Source organism: Eumetopias jubatus, unplaced genomic scaffold, assembly GCF_037043125.1.
Source record: "Eumetopias jubatus isolate StellerSeaLion01/CBP00866 unplaced genomic scaffold, mEumJub1_p1.0 scaffold_12, whole genome shotgun sequence".
NCBI classification, from domain to species: domain Eukaryota; kingdom Metazoa; phylum Chordata; class Mammalia; order Carnivora; family Otariidae; genus Eumetopias; species Eumetopias jubatus.
Window position 1 is genome coordinate 95,538,605 of NW_028274818.1, and position 16,553 is coordinate 95,555,157.

General features: G+C 39.9%; 1 protein-coding gene across 21 annotated transcripts in view; it reads right to left on the bottom strand.

Moving 5' to 3' along the window:
- Positions 1-16,523, bottom strand: part of PSPH (phosphoserine phosphatase) — a 61,253-nt gene extending 44,730 nt beyond the window's left edge. For 11 of the 21 annotated variants that reach the window (XM_028109832.2, XM_028109837.2, XM_088029122.1 and 8 more), the window contains exon 1: positions 16,330-16,417. The gene's annotated coding sequence lies outside the window, so the exon portion shown is untranslated. Of the gene's footprint in view, positions 1-4,104; positions 4,193-15,414; positions 15,475-16,022; positions 16,104-16,329 lie in introns of those variants that run through there. The other 10 variants (XM_088029115.1, XM_088029126.1, XM_088029119.1 and 7 more) reach the window with 10 other exon arrangements.
- Positions 16,524-16,553: the final 30 nt, after the last annotated feature.

Consider the following 16,553-nt stretch of genomic DNA (forward strand, 5'->3'; position numbering starts at 1 on the left):
CTCTCCCTGCTTGTGTTCCCTCTCTCGCTGTGTCTCTCTCTGTCAAATAAATAAAATCTTTAAAAAAAAAAATAAAAGAGCAAAGTTGGGATGCATGGAGAAACACCAGAAATGTGAGTACATACAGAACAAAGACTCTATGAGGACACAGTGAGAAAACAGCCATCTACAAGCCAAAGAGAGGCCTTGGAAGAAATCAAACCTGCTGACACCTTGATCTTGGACTTCTAGCTTGCAGAACAGTGAGAAAATAAATTTCTATTGTTTAAGCCACCCAGTCTGTGGTTTCTTGTTATACAAACTAATACAACTTTTCATACAAAATTACTATATAAGAATGGTAGAAAAGGGTAACAAATCTTACCTACAGATAAAAGTACACACCAGAAAACTGTTAGTCACAGAAAGGACAAAAACTAAGATTGATTATACATTCTGTCTTGATATTAAAAACACACTGAGTTGCCTCCATCCAAACAAAACTACAAAGGCAGGAATTCAGGGAAGAGATGACAAGAGAAGAGGAAGACATAAGACAAAACATAAAATCTAGGGAAAAAGTCGAAGGGGGAAAAAGCAAGAAATAAAGATGAAACTAAAAAGAACACAAATAAAAATAGATACTATGAAAAACTCATTTACCAATACAGAGGATAAAAAGGAGCAAACCAGCAAACAATTTATAATGAAAGAGAATTAAGAAAACTATATAAAATGAGAGAATGAAAGAGAAAATGATGTTACAGAAAACAGGCAAGGGAGAGGCAGCAAAAGCACAGCTGAACTTCCCAAGAAAATAACCAAAACATGAGAACAAAATAAGTATTTAAATATACATAAATAGGGGCGCCTGGGTGGCTCAGTCATTAAGCATCTGCCTTCGGCTCAAGTCATGATCCCAGGGTCCTGGGATCGAGCCCCACATCGGGTTTCCTGCTCCGCGGGAAGCCTGCTTCTCCCCCTCCCACTCCCCCTGCTTGTGTTCCCTCTCTCGCTGTTTCTCTATCAAATAAATAAATAAAATGTTTTAAAAAAAACACTTAAAAAAAAGATATATAAATAACAGCTACTGGATTTAAAAATAAGGAGAGACGGTTGAAGAAACCATCATCAGCTTCCTGCTCACCTTGTTGGTGGGAGGCAGGCGCTGAGCTTCCATCAGCTCATTGTCCTCCTTCAGCTCCTCCCCCTCCTGGACCTAGTATCATAGCTCCATGACAAGGCCTTCCTGATCTTTCCAGCATCGGCCGGACATTCATCCCATCAAGATGAACCATAGTGTGGTCCTCACTTCTAAAGGCCATTTGAAAGCAAGAGCCACTGCCCTCGCCAGAGATAATGGTGTCTGAATCAGGCCCAGAGGAATGAAATGGGGGAGTTGTGAAAGATGCAGTCTGGAGATCCATATAGTTCTTGGGGATCTAAAGATCTCTTCAGGACAGGAGTTAAGATGGCAGAAGAATAGGGGGACCCTAAGTTTGTCTCATCCCTCGAATACAGCTAGATAGTTATCAAATCATTCTAAACACCCAAAAAATCTATCTGAAGTCTGAGAAAACAAATGCTGCAAGTCTACTAGTAGAAAAGCGACCACTAATTTGGAAGGTAGGAGGTGTGGAGACTTGAATCCAGTGTGATATAGCTAAGGATATGGTGGCGGAGAGAGAGCCCGCCTAAGGAGACTACCGCAAAGTCTTAGAAGCAGCAGAGCCAACATTGGAACCTGTAGAAGTCTGCTAGAGTGGGGGATGTGCCTGGCTTAAAGGTGCTCTGGTGGTGAAGCAGCGTGGAGTCCCAGGTGTGACTGCAGGGTCTGAGAATCCCCAGGTCCGCAAGAACGGGAGGTGTCTGAGTGCCAAATGGTTCCCAGGCATAGCAGCATGAAAGCCCGCTGAGAACAGAGTCTAGGTGCCAGCTGTTTGCTCTGTGTTGTCATAAACTGCAAACCGCTGCGGGGTCGTGTGACCACTTTCATGGGCCAGGTCCAGCACAAGACAGAAAGGTGGCGAGACTCTCCCTGGGAGGAAGAGTGTGGGTCTGCGCTGCAGGAGTCCCTAAAAGTTAGAGTTTTGGAACTCAGTGCATGCCTGAGATAAAAATGCTCAGACACAGGCAGTGTGAACCCAGAGTTCTGGCAGAAACCAGGTGGACAAGAGCGATTGATTGCTCTCCTGTGAGGGCTCACTGAAGAGTCTAGGATGCAAACTTTGAGCTCTGTGGCTGGAGAGCTGGGCAAGGAGATACTCATCCTGCCCATCGGTGCTGAAAGCCTAGGGAGCCAAACAGCACCACCTAGTGGACCCCAGGCCTGCTTACACAGAGCCCTGCCTCCCGCACATCTCCACTAGGGCAAGTCCACCTGAGACTCAGGGCAACAGCCCCCCCGACCCCGGAAGACCACCACAAACAACTCATTCGCACCGTTTACTGATCATAGAGGGCTGCAAAGCTTCAGCTCTAAGGGAAGACAGTATCTAGCATTCTTTGTATTTTTATTTAGTCTTTTAGTATTACTTTTTCAGTTATTTTCTTACTTTTTCAATTCTTTTTTAATTTTTATTTTATATATATTTTGTAGGTGTATTTTTAGTTTCCTTTCATTGTATTTTATTTTACTTTTACATATATATGTTTTCTTTCTTATTTTGGGATCTAGTTTCTTTTAACAAGCAGACCAAAACACACCCAGGATCTAGTTTTTTTTTTTTCTTTTGTTTTTTGTTTCTGTTGTTATTTTTGTTTTCTTTTCTGGACAAAATGATGAGATGGAGAAATTTACCCCAGAAGAAAGAACAGGAGGTAGTACCTACAGCCAGGGATTTAGTCAGTATGGCTAAGATATACAAACTGGAATTTAAAACAACAATTATAAAGATACCAGCCAGGCTAGAAAAAAGCATAGAAGACACTAGAGAATCCCTTGCTGTAGAGATACAAGAACTAAAATCTAGTCAGGCCAAAAGTAAAATTGCTATAACTGAGATAAAGTCCCAAGTGGAGACCACAAAAACAAAGATGAAAGAAACAGATGAGTGAACCAGTGATATAGAAGAAAAAACTATGGAAAATAATGAAGCTGAAAAGAAGAGGGAAAGAAAACTATTAGATCACAAAGGTAGACCTAGGGAACTTAGTGACTGCATAAAGCAAAATAATATCTGTAATATAGGAGTCCCAGAAGAAGAGTGGGAAAAGAGGGCAGAAGGTTCATTTGAACAAAGTATAGATGAGAACTTCCCTAATCTGGGGAAGGAAAGAGGCATTCAAGTCCAAGAAGCACAGAGAACTCCCCTCAAAATCAAAAATAGGTCAACACCTCAAAATACTATAGTGAAACATGCAAATTACAAAGATAAAATCCTGAAAGCAGTTTGGGACACGAGGTACCGTGCCTACAAAGGTAGGCACACAGGCTGGCAGCCAACCTGTCCACAGAGACCTGGCAGGCCAGGAAGGACTGGCATGATATATACAATGTGCTAAATGGGAAAAATATGCAGCAGCCAAGCATACTTTATCCAGCAAGGCTGGTCACTCAGAAAAAAGGAGAGATAGTTTCCAAGACTAACAGAAACTAAAGGAATTCGTGAACAATAAACCAGCCCTGCAAGAAATACTAAAGGGCATCTTTTGAGCAGAAAGAGAGATCAAAAGTAACAAAGACTGGAAAGGAACAGAGACAATCTACAGGAACAGCAATTTTATAGGTAATACAATGGCACTAAATTAGTATCTTTCAATAATTACTCTGAATGTAAATGGACTAAATCCTCCAATCAAAAGACAAGGGTATCAGAAAGAAAAACGAAAACAAGACACATCAATATGCTGCTTACAAGAAACTCATTTTAGACCCAAAGACACCTCCAGATTCAAAGTGAGGAGGTGGAGAACCATCTATCTGCTAATGGACACCAAAAGAAAGCTGGGGTGGCAATCCTTATATCAAACAAACTAGATTTTAAACCAAGGACTGTAATAAGAGATGAAGAAGGACATTATATCATAATAAAGGGCTCTATCCAACAAGATCTAACAATTATAAATAGTATGCCCCTAACTTGGGAGTGGCCAAATATATAAATCAATTAGTAATGAACTTACAGAGGGTGCCTGGGTGGCTTAATCAGTTAAGCATCTACGTTTGGCTCAGGTCCTGCATCAGGCTTCCTGCTCAGTAGGAAGTCTGCTTCTCCCTCTCCCTCTGCTGCTCTCTCTCTCTGTCAAATAAATAAACTCTTTAAAAAAAAGTTTAAAAAAATAACAAATTTAAAGAAACTCATTGATAATAATACAATAAGAGTAGGGGACTTTAACATCTCACTCACAGCAATGGGCATCTCATCTAAGCAGAAATCAACAAAGAAATGAGGGGTTTGTTTTCTTTTTTGTTTTTTTGTGTGTTTTTTTTAAATTTTTCAAAAAATTTTTAAAGATTTTATTTATTTATTTCAGAGAGAGTGAGCACATGAGAGAGCTACAGAGAGCATGAGCAGGGGGAGGGGCAGAGGGAGAAGCAGACTCCCCACTGAGCAGGAAGCCCAATGTGGGGCTCGATCCCAAGACCCTGGAATCATGACCTGAGCTAAAGGCAGATGCCTAACCAACTGAGCCACCCAGGCACCCTGAAACAACAGCTTTGAATGACACACTGGACCAGATGGACTTAACAGATATATTCAGAACATTTCATCCTAAAGCAGCAGAATACATATTCTCTCCAAGTACACATGGAACATTCTCCAGAAGAGATCACACACTGGGTCACAAATCAGGACTTAACCAGAACAAAAATGTTGAGATCATACCATGAATATTTTCAGACCACAATGCTATGAAACTTGAAGTCAACCACAAGAAATTTGGAAGGACCACAAATACATGGAGGTTAAAGAATATCCTACTAAAGAATGAATGGGTCAAGAAGGAAATTAAAGAATTTAAAAAATACATGGAAGCAAATAAAAATGAAAACATGACAGTTCAAACCCTTTGGGATGCAGCAAAGGCAGTCTTAAGAGGGAAGTATATAGCAATACAGGCCTTCCTCATGAAGCAAGAAAAGTCTCAAATACACAACCTAACCTTACACCCAAAGGAGTGGGGAAAAAACAGCAAATAAAGCCTGAATCCAGCAGGAGAAGAGAAATAATAAAGATTGGAGCAGAACTCAATGATACAGAAATTAAAAACAAAACAAAACAAAACAGTACAACAGGTCAACAAAACTAGGAGCTGGTTCTTTAAAAGAATTAAAAAGATTGTTAAACCCCTAGCCAGACTTATCAAGAAGAAAAGAGAAGGGACCCAAATAAATAAAATCATGAATGAAAGAGGAGAGATCACAACCAACACTGAAGAAATACAAACAATTATAAGAGAATATTATGAGCAATTATATGCCAACAAATCAGGCAATCTGGGGGAAATGGATGCATTCATAGAAACATATAAACTATCAAAACTGAAACAGGAAGAAACAGAAAACCTGAACAGACCCATAACCAGCAAAGAAATTGAATCAGTAATCAAAAATTTCCCAACAAACAAGAGTCCAGGGCTGGATGGCTTCCCAGTAAAATTCTACCAAACATTTAAAGAAGAATTAATATCTATTCTTCTGAAACTGTTCCCAAAAACAGAAATGGAAGGAAAATTTCCAAACTCATTCTATGAGCCTAGCATCAGCTTGATCCCAAAACCAAAGATCCCGCCATAAAGGGGAATTACAGACCAATATCCCTGATGAACACGGATGCAAAACTTCTCAACTAGATACCAGCGAATAGGATCCAAAAGTACATTAAAAGAATTATTCACATGACCAAGTGGGATTTATTCCTGGGCAGCAGGGGTGGTTCAACATCCACAAATCAATCAATGTGATTCACCACATTAATAAAAGAGAAAAGGATAAGAACCATACGATCCTCTCAATAGATGCAGAAAAAGCATTTGACAAAGTACAGCATCCCTTCTTGATAAAAACCCTCTACGATGTAGGGATAGAGGAAACATACCTCAACATCAGAAAAGCCATATATGGGGGCACCTGGGTGGCTCAGTCGTTAAGCGTCTGCCTTCGGCTCAGGTCATGATCCCAGGGTCCTGGGATCGAGCCCCGCATCGGGCTCCCTGCTCGGCGGGAAGCCTGCTTCTCCCTCTCCCACTCCCCCGGCTTGTGTTCCTGCTCTCACTATCTCTCTCTCTCTGTCAAATAAATAAGTAAAATATTTTTAAAAAAGGAAAAGAAAAGAAAAGCCATATATGAAAGACCCGCAGCAAATATCATCCTCAGTGGGGAAAAACTGAGAGCTTTTCCCCTAAGGTCAGGAACATGATAAGGATGTCTACTCAACGAAGAGCAATAAAAAGCATCCAAACTGGCAAAGAAGTAGTCAAACTTCCACTCCTCACAGACAACATGAAATGTAGAAAACCCAAAAGATTCCACCAAAAAAAGTGCTAGAACTGATACAGGAGTTCAGCAAAGTTGAAGGATATAAAATCAATGTACAGAAGTCTGCTGCATTTCTATGCACTAACAATGAAGCAACAGAAAGAAAAATCAAGGAATCAATCCCATTTACAATTGCACCAGAAACCTAGGAATAAACCTAACCAAAGAGGTAAAGGATCTGTACTCTGAAAAATATAGAACACTTATGAAAGAATTTGAGGAAGGCAAAAGAAACGGAAAAACATTCCATGCGCATGGGTTGGAAGAACAAATATTGTTAAAATGTCTATGCTACCCAAAGCAATCTACACATTCAATGCAATCCCTATCAAAATAACACCAGCATTTTTCACAAAGCTGGAACAAATAATTCTAAAATTTGTATGGAACCAGAAAAGACCCCAAATAGCCAAAGGAATGTTGAAAAAGAAAATCAAAACTGGAGGCATCACATTTCCAGACTTCAAGCTGTATTACAAAGCTATAATTATCAAGACAGTATAGTATGGCACAAAAACAGACAGATCAGTGGAACAGAAGAGAGAACCCAGAAATGGATCCTCAACTCTATGGTCAACTAATCTTTGACAAAACAGGAAAGAATATCCAATGGAAAAAAGTCTCTTCAACAAATGGTTTTGGGAAAACTGGGCAGCTATGTGCAGAAGAATGAAACTGGACCACTTTCTTACACCATACACAAAAACATACTCAAAATGGATGAAAGACCTAAATGTGAGACAGGAATCCATCAAAATCCTAGAGGAGAACACAGACAGCAACCTCTTTGACCTCGGCCACAGCAACTTCTTGCTAGACACCTCTCCAGAGATACAGGAATCAAAAGCAAAAATGAACTATTGGGACGTCATCAGGCAAAAAGTTTTTGCACATCAAAGGAAACAACAAAACTAAAAGGCAACCTACAGAATGGGAGAAGATATTCACAAATGACATATCAGATAAACGGTTAATATCCAAAATCTATAAAGAATTCACCAAACTCAACACCCAAAAAACAAAAAAATCCAGTCAAGAAATGGGCAGAAGACATGATCCAAATGGCCAACAGACACATGAAAAAATGCTCAACATTACTCAGCATCAGGGAAATACAAATCAAAACCACAATGAGATACCACCTCACAGAAGTCAGAATGGCTAAAATTAACAACACAAGAAACAACAGAAGGTGGCAAGGGTGAGGAGAAAAGGGAACCCTCTTACACTGTTGGTGGGAAGGCAAACTGATACAGCCACTCTGGAAAACAGTATGGAGGTTCCTCAAGAAGTTAAAAATAGATTGTTTCTCAGAGTCCAATCTATTTTTAACTTCTTGAGGAACCTCCATACTGAAAAACAATCTGAGGGTTTTAGAGGAGAGGGGGGTGGGGGGATGGGTTGGCCTGGGGATGGGTATTAAGGAGGGCACGTTCTGCGTGGAGCACTGGGTGTTATACGAAAACAATGAATCGTGGATCACCACCTCAAAAACTAATGATGTACTGTATGGTGACTAACATAAAAAAACAAAACAAAATAAAATAAAATAAAATAAAAAAGGAGTTAAAAATAGAGCTACCCTACGACACAGTAATTTCACTAATAGGTGTTTGCCCCTAATATTTATAAATAAATAAAAATCTTAAAACATTTTTTTCAGTTTGCATCTAAAAGTGAAACCAAACTGTATGTTGCATTATTGAGGCTCACCTAATGTGATTCAGAAGATTGAAATAGGATGACTAAAGATCTGCTAGTCAAGGGCAAATAAAAGAAAGCAGAAGTAATAATTTTAATAGAAAATAAGGTGGAGGCCAAAAATCGCTAAGAAATACTGCTTACAGTCATAATTCACAAGGAAAAGTTACAAATATCAATTATGTAATAACATTGTATAAATCAATTATGTAATTATGTTGTATAAATATCATACTCATAAAACAAAAATTACCAGTGATATAGGGAGAAATAAACTTACTTTTGCAGTAAAAGAGGTATTTTTAATGAGTACTTAAATTTACAAAAACATTAGCAAGTTTGACCACATATAAATAAAAATGTTTCCACACAACAAAAACACTCCACAAAGTTAAAAGACAAATCTGTTGATTCGAGTGCATAAGGAGTCCAAAGTGGTCAAGTGACAGTCTTAATTTCCAATTCATTGGAATTATTACTGTTAGAAGCATTTCTCCCTTTAGAACTAAGATAGTAGGCTGGTAGAGCATAAGGTTGTATGTAGGGATAGGTAGCAAAAAATTTACTGGGTTACTAGGGATGCCATTCCCACTCCCACCCCATGATTCCTAGACCAGTGAATGCTTGCTATGAGAAAAACAGCACCATATATTGGACATTGATTCAGAGCATATAAGCCTCCTGGAGAACCTTTTCCCCAGTCCCACTAGGTACTGCCTCCTGGCTGGCACTGTGACTGAGTCTGAAAGGCCAGTCTACCATTCTGTCAAACCAGCTACTTCAGGATGGTGGGGAACATTGTAAGACCAGTGAATTCCATGAGAATGGGCCCATTGCCAAGTTTCATTTGCTATAAAGTGAGTCCCTTCACCAGAAGCAATGCTGTGTGGAATACCATGATGGGGGATAAGGCATTCTGAGAGTCCGTGGATGGTAGTTTGGGCAGAAGCACAGTGTGCAAGGAAGGCAAATCCATGTTCAGAGTAAGTGTCAATTCCAATAAAAACTGTTGCCTCTTCAATGACAGAAGTGGTCCAATGTAATCCACCTGCCATCAGGTAGCTGGCTTATCACCCCGAGGAATAGTGTCATATCAGAGACTCAGTGTTGGTCTCCGCTGCTGCCAACTGGACACTTGGCAGTGGCCATAGCCAGGTCAGCCTTGGTGAATGAAAGTCCATGTTGCTGACCCCATCATAACCTCCATCCTGCCACCATGGCCACTTTTAAAATAAACTCAATGGGCAATGACAGTGGTGGCTTGAAGAGGCCAATTGCTATCCACTTATTAAAATCCTCTTCTGCTGAGGTCACCCTTTGGTGAGTGAGAATTTATATGGGACACATATATTCATGTTTTTCACCCATTCAGAAAAGTCAATCTATGCATCTCTTTCCCAGAGTTCCTTGTCCCCAATTTTCTAATCATGTTCCTTCCAAGTCCCTGACCATCCAGCCAAACCACTGGCCACAGCCCATGAACTGGTATATAATCACACAACAGGCCATTTCTCCTTCCAAGCAAAATGAATAATCAGACGAACTGCTTGAAGTTCTGCTCACTGAGAGGATCTCCCTTTATCACTGCCTTTCATGGATGTGCACAGCTGCCCTCTTTTGGGTGGTGCCTGCATGTCTCGCAGAACCATTCGTAAACCAGGACAAAGTTTTCTCTTCCTCTGTCACCTGATCACAGGGAACTTCCTATAAAGCCACAAGTGCAGACTGGGAGAGAGAAGGTAGGATAGCAGGAGTTGGGACCGTGAATATTTGGGCCACTTCTTCATATAATTACTTGTGCTTCCAGGGCCTACTGGGATATTAGTCTAGTTACAGTTCTAGAAGCAAAGAGGGGTGGTGGGGATGGGTTCTGAAGAGAATCAGCAGTATCCTTCAAGGCAACTGCCTTGGGGGAGACCATTACAGTTTCCTAGTGCAATGCGGGGTTTATCTCCTCAGACAGGAGCTATAGAGACAGACTGCTTCTACTGGCAAAGTACAACGGAATTTACAGGCCCAATGTCCCCAGCTTCATCAGGGTATTCTCATACATTCCATTCCAAATATCAGGATCCCATTCCTTCCTCATCGATGCCCTCACTTTTCAATTCGCACTATAATTCAGCTACTAACATGATGAGATTCTGGGTTTGGTTTTCAGCAATCTCAGCTCTGCAGCTACAGGAGTATCTTTCAGGATAGACATAGAAGCTTTCAATCATTTATACAGTGCTTGGGGCTGGGAATCTGAATCCCTGATCTCATCCTTTTTTCTCCCCACTTTGTTCAGTTCCATTAGGAGCAACAGCCAATCTCATTATACTCATTAGTTTGACAACAATGTTTGAAGGTATCACATACATGGTAATCCAGTTCCTTGCCTCTCGTTAAGTGTTTGATTAGGAATATCCAATAGTGATATTTGGCATATTTCTATTTTTATATCATGTCACAGACTTTATCATTACTTCTAGTCTCTTTACTATTGGAAACAGAATCATTAGTGTCTTTAAATCTAATTGGACCAGAGAGCCAATTCTAGGAACACCAGAGCCAATTCAGAGAATTCATCCTTAAGATTCTGTTCCTTTAGAACCACTCTTAGTATCAAAATCTGTATTAGTTAGGATTCTCCAAACAGAACCAACAGGATGTGTATACATCCATATATCCATCTATAGTGAGGGCATTATCTACTGTTGAGAGATTGAAAGAAATTTATTTTAAGGAATTGGCTCATGTGATTGTGGAGGCTTGGTAAATCCAAAACCTGCAGCATAGAGAGAGTTGCAGTTTGCATCCAAAGGCAGTCTGCTGGCAGAGTTCCTTCTTGTTATAGGGAGGTCAGTCTTTATTCTATTAAGGCCTTCAACTGATTGAATGAGGCCCACCCATATTATGTAGAATAACCTGCTTTATTCAAAGTCCACCAATTTAAATGGTTAATCTCTTATCCAAAAAACACCTTCACAAAAGTTTCAGCATAATATTTGACCAAATATCTGGGAACCAACGTGGCCCAGCCAAGCTGACATATAAAATTAACCATCACAAATGGTTCTCTCTGAAGGGAGTTCTGTGAATTTATTTAAAAATCTGTTTTTGCTACTTTTTCTATGATTATCATGTATTATCTTTGTAATAAGTAAATATATATTTTTAATAGTTTTTTTTTTAAAGATTTGCTTTGGGAAGTCTTCCCTAGTAGCATGGCACTCAGAACATACCATTATAGCTGTCTAGTACATCGTATATATTGTGTGTCCTACCGTATGTTTGTCTAATAGACTAGGAAGGCTCTAAAGGAAAGAGCCTTCTCTTTTCATGTGCATGTTTACCCCAAGCACAGTACTCTGCCACAAAGTACACTCAAAGAATGAATGGCCAATAACAGAAAAAATATTACCCCAAATCAATACTATTACTCCACCTACCCATTCTAAACCTGCCCCACTTCTGGGATTTCTCTGACCTCTTCAGACTCCTAGACTACAAATGGTAACCATGTAGTACATGTTTCAAAATTCTGTCAATTTTTCCTCAAGAATGCCTGTAGTCCCTGGCCTTTTGGTATCTGTATGTCCACTGCTTTAATTTGAATATCCCACATATAAAACATGTGTTTTATTAAAAAAGTAATACATACATAGGTCAAAAGAACAGATTTTTCAGAACTAGATAATTCTATACTTCATTTAGGAAAAACAAACATGCAAAATAGCCAGAAAATTTCTGAAGAAAGATTGAAGAGGATCCAGCTCTACCAAATTTTGAAACATATTACAAAACCACAGTAAATAAAATATGGTGTTCCTACTTGTATGGACTTAGCTATGAATACAGTCCAAAGTGGGTCCAGATACATATGAGAACGTAGTATATGCTAATAACTGCATTACATATTAATGGTGGAAAATGTGAATTAACCTGGAAGAAAATAAAACCGGATTCTGTGTGAGCTCTTTCCAAACACCAATAACCAAATTCAGTCCTCAGACATCAACTTCCTCGATTCTCCAACACCAACTGGGTGTCCAGCAACAACTCAGTTCAATTCTAATTCTACCTAGAATTAGCATAGACCCTGCAGTGAAGGGCTCAGTCCCAGACTGCCTCCACTTCAGACACGACTTACAAGTGCCAGGCCTACATGCTACCTCCATTTCTGTCTGACTTGGCTGCAAGTTTGGGGGTTCCCACAATTCCCTCCTCAGGTTTGAAAATTTTTGAGACTTGACTCAGAACTTGGGGAATCACTTCACTTAGGTTTATTTATGAAGGATACAACTCAGGAAGAAACCAAATGGAAGAAATGCACAAGACCAAGTATTAAGGAAGGAGCAGAGCTTCCAAGCCCTCTAGGTACACCGCCCTACCACGGTATCAATGTGTTTACCCACCCCGGTTATTCAATCATTTTTATAACCTATCTGCTGCCCACCTCCACTCCCCCAGAGGATGGGGGAATGGGACTGAGAGTCCCCACCCTCTAATCACTGTGTTTGGTCTTTCTAGTGACCAGTCCCCAACCTGAGGCTATCTAGGGTTCCCACCTCAACTCACATCATTAGCACAGACTCAGGTGTATTCTAAAGGGGATGGTTAGGGATAACAATAGATACTCCCATCACTCAGAAATGGTTAAGGAGTTCTGTGCCAGGAACCAGGGGCAAAGACCAAATACATATTTTCATAATACCACAGATTCTTATTACATTCCTTACTAAAATAAATTTCAAATGAATCAAGGGTTAAAATGAAAACTAAAACCTTAAAAATACAAATGAAAACATGGGAGAACTTTAAGAATACTTTTTAAGAGCATAAGGCCTGTCTTACACAGTATAGCACAAAATCCAAATGCCCATAAAAGGGAAAAAAAAAATACATCTGACTACATGAAAATAATTTTTTAGATTTTTATTTTTTTTATTTTTTAGATTTTTAATTGGAAAAAAGACAAATACAAAATACTGTACAAACAGTATTGAGACAAGTTAATATACACACATACACTTGGGGGACTTAATAAAAATAAGACATTGGATATACTTTGTAAATTTTATATTTTCATGTATATACTTCTGCATCTCCCTTCTGTAGATACATAAATTTGGGGAGGTCCGCAAAAATAAAAATATTCTGAATTTTTTAATATATTAATATTTTGATGCATACCCTCATTTTGGTATAGATACATGGGGAGTGGTTACAAAAATGAGAACATATAATTTATGCCACTTAAAACGTTCTTCCCTCTTATCAAGAACACCTCTTTATGTCATTAAATATGCCTTCATCACCTTCTGCGTGGACTTTTCAACATCCTTCTCTCTGATTGCCCTATCCTTTGTCTTCTCCCTTAGTTCATCCTCCATTCTACCTCCAGAGTAATCTTCATCACTAGTTTGTTGTGTTCCCACTGCTGCCCAGATGTCTTAACCAGGACACGACAGTCAGGAAATGCTACTTCTCCAGATTTGTCTCTTGCAACCTTCTTCCCTCCATCCTAAGTAACCACCTTTCAATGGGCATGCCAGGTCCTTTCACTGTTGCTCTGTCTGGAATCACTCTCCTAAGCCCTCTTCTTCCAAAAAGTATCTATGTATCTTTCAAAATCCTGTTAACTTCATCTCCAAGAAACCTTCCTTGGTGCTCAAAGCTAATACCTTTGTGCTCATTGTACTTCATTTATCTCTTAACTATAACATCCTACACTTTACGGTCATTTACCTGTTTACAAGTTTATCTCCATAACAAGACCATGCGCTTTCTTGAGGATTAGGGATTTTATTTCTTTCTATACCCACTGGATGGGAATGGGGATAAGAATGAGGAGAGGAGAGAAGTGGTCCTTGAAGAGTGGTTCAGGCTGAAGAAAGGCAGGTAGAATGTTCCAAGCACTGAAAAATTCAGAATGACCAAAGCATGAAGTGAGTTTCAGAAAGAGAGAGAGAAAAGGGTTTTAACCCAGAGAGGTAGGCACAAGATGTAGTTGATTCTGGAAGCAAATTAAGGCATTTATATTTCAGTCTAAGGTCTTGAGGATAACAGGGATTATAAGCAGAGCTGTGGCTTATAGATCTACTTTTGATAGATTGCTCCAGTAGTAACATGGGGAATAAGGCAGAGCAATTACTTAGGGCACTATAGTAGTTGTACAAGTAAGAAATCATCATGGCCTAAACCTGAGTGGTGTAAGTGGAGATGGAGAAAAGTAGATATTATCTAGAAAGTGGAACTGTTCAGGGAGTAAGTGGATGTGGGGGGCTGGGGCAAAGGGAGAAGTCAAGGGTGAAACCTAGGTTTTTGGCCCTCTCCTCATATAACACAGCATGACCCTGTTGGTCATTTAACCTTTCTGTGTTGATTTAATCATCTATGACACCGGTTTGATTATACCTGACCTATTAAATTTCAAAGGATTCATATTAGGATCAAATGAAACACTACATGTGAAGGTGCTATCAGAATTATACAGCTAAAAAAAAATTATATGCCTTAATTATACCATATGAATGCAAAAGTGGCAATTACTTCACACCTTCCATGTCAGGCACAATACAAAGCATGTTACACATGCAATCTCATTTAATTTTCTCTAAGATGTCATTTACCCCTATTTTATGTATTAGGAAAGAGTCAAAAAAGTTAAATAACTTCCAAGTTCACCTAGTGGTAAACATTGCAAATCTAGAATTCAAACTCAAATTGTTTGATTCTAGGATTCTTTCTAATATACCACCTTGCCTCATTAGGGTTCATTCCTCAAAATTTTATTCTTTATTGAAATCCCTCCTGAATCAAATGGCGAAACATCTGCTACCACCTCAATTTTTTCAATCATGGATTGAAACGGATCTGCTCCCACAACATGACCTTTTGTGTGAAATTCTCCAAAGACATTCTGAAGTTTTCCCACTCTATACATACATTACCATATAGACAACACTCTTTTGCATCATATAATGAAAACAATTAATTTGCTTGAAAGTGATAACGGAGACCAGTAGAATGATATATGCAAACAGACTGCCTCTACAGGGATCATGTGGATCTTTCTGCTTTGCTGAGACTTTGGTGTGATGTTAGTAGAGATACCTAATTAAAATTCCATTCATTGTGGATTTCTTGCATTAATTTTGATTTTTTAAAAAAATATTGCATTAAAATATTATCAATCTCAATTACTGAGTTTTATGGTGCCCCTTTTAAATTTTGTACCTCAGGAGATCCACTCCCCCTTTCTCTACCTGCAAGCACATGCCTGAAAGTTCCACAATCTTCATCTCTGCTCACGTCTCCCCTTACATCTGTAACAGTAAACAAATATGCATACTTACCAAATAAGGTAAGCACAAGTCTCCTGTGTAATGCTTTACTCAAACATATATGTGCTTTTGATTCTCAAATATACAAAGCCACTTAAAAGCATTATATACCAGGGTATTCTCTGCAACTTCAATAGCAAAAGATTGGGAACAACCTAAATATCAACCAGTGAATGACTAGTTAATTTTGTCACCTTTGAATTCTAACAATTTTTGTTATTATAAAAATGAAATACAAGACGTTACCTTGTACATCTAATGGGGGGGTGAATACGGGATACTAGAAAATAACTGCAGACATCTTTCGGAATTTTGTCTTAAAAAGGAGACCACTACTCAATCATTTCGAGATTTAAAACCTGCCTTGAGGAATGCCTGGGTGGCTCAGGTCACGATCCCAGGGTCCTGGAATCCAGTCCCTCATGGGGTTCCCCGCGCAGCAGGGAGCCTGCTTCTCCCTCTGCCTGTTCTCTCTCTCTGACAAATAAATAAATAAAATTGTTAAAAATAAATAAATAAATAAAACCTGCCTTGAGAGCAGTGTGTCCGGAGCGGGAAGGGTGGACTGACCAGCTTCTCCTCAGCCGCCAACACACCGATCCTGTAGCTTGCTAAAAAGGCATCGAGCACTTTCTACCTTGCATTCATCTTCCCTAAACTTAAAACACCTACACTCTGGGCGAGGAGCCCTTATCAGATTCACTTCTGTATCCCCACAGCACCGAGAACCCCTCCAAGCACACAGTAGATAGTCAAGAAAACGCTGGTGACAGGGAGGAAAGAAGCGAGGGGAGGAAGCAAGGCAAACCGCGCGAGTGGGGGAAAAAGGAAGCCCACCCTACACCTGCGGCCAGAGACCTCCAGGAGAGAGCGACCCGCTCTGCAGTCACGCCCGGACGCGCGCGGCCCACAGGCCCCGCCTCCGTCCTCAGGTCCCCGGTCTGCAAAGCTGGGGCCCGGCGGGCGCCAACACCGGACCGCCGCGAACCCTTACTGCCCCGGAACAGGGCCCTCCTGTGCGCAATGGCGCCTGGGCCGGCTGCGAGGGGCGGGACCGTAGG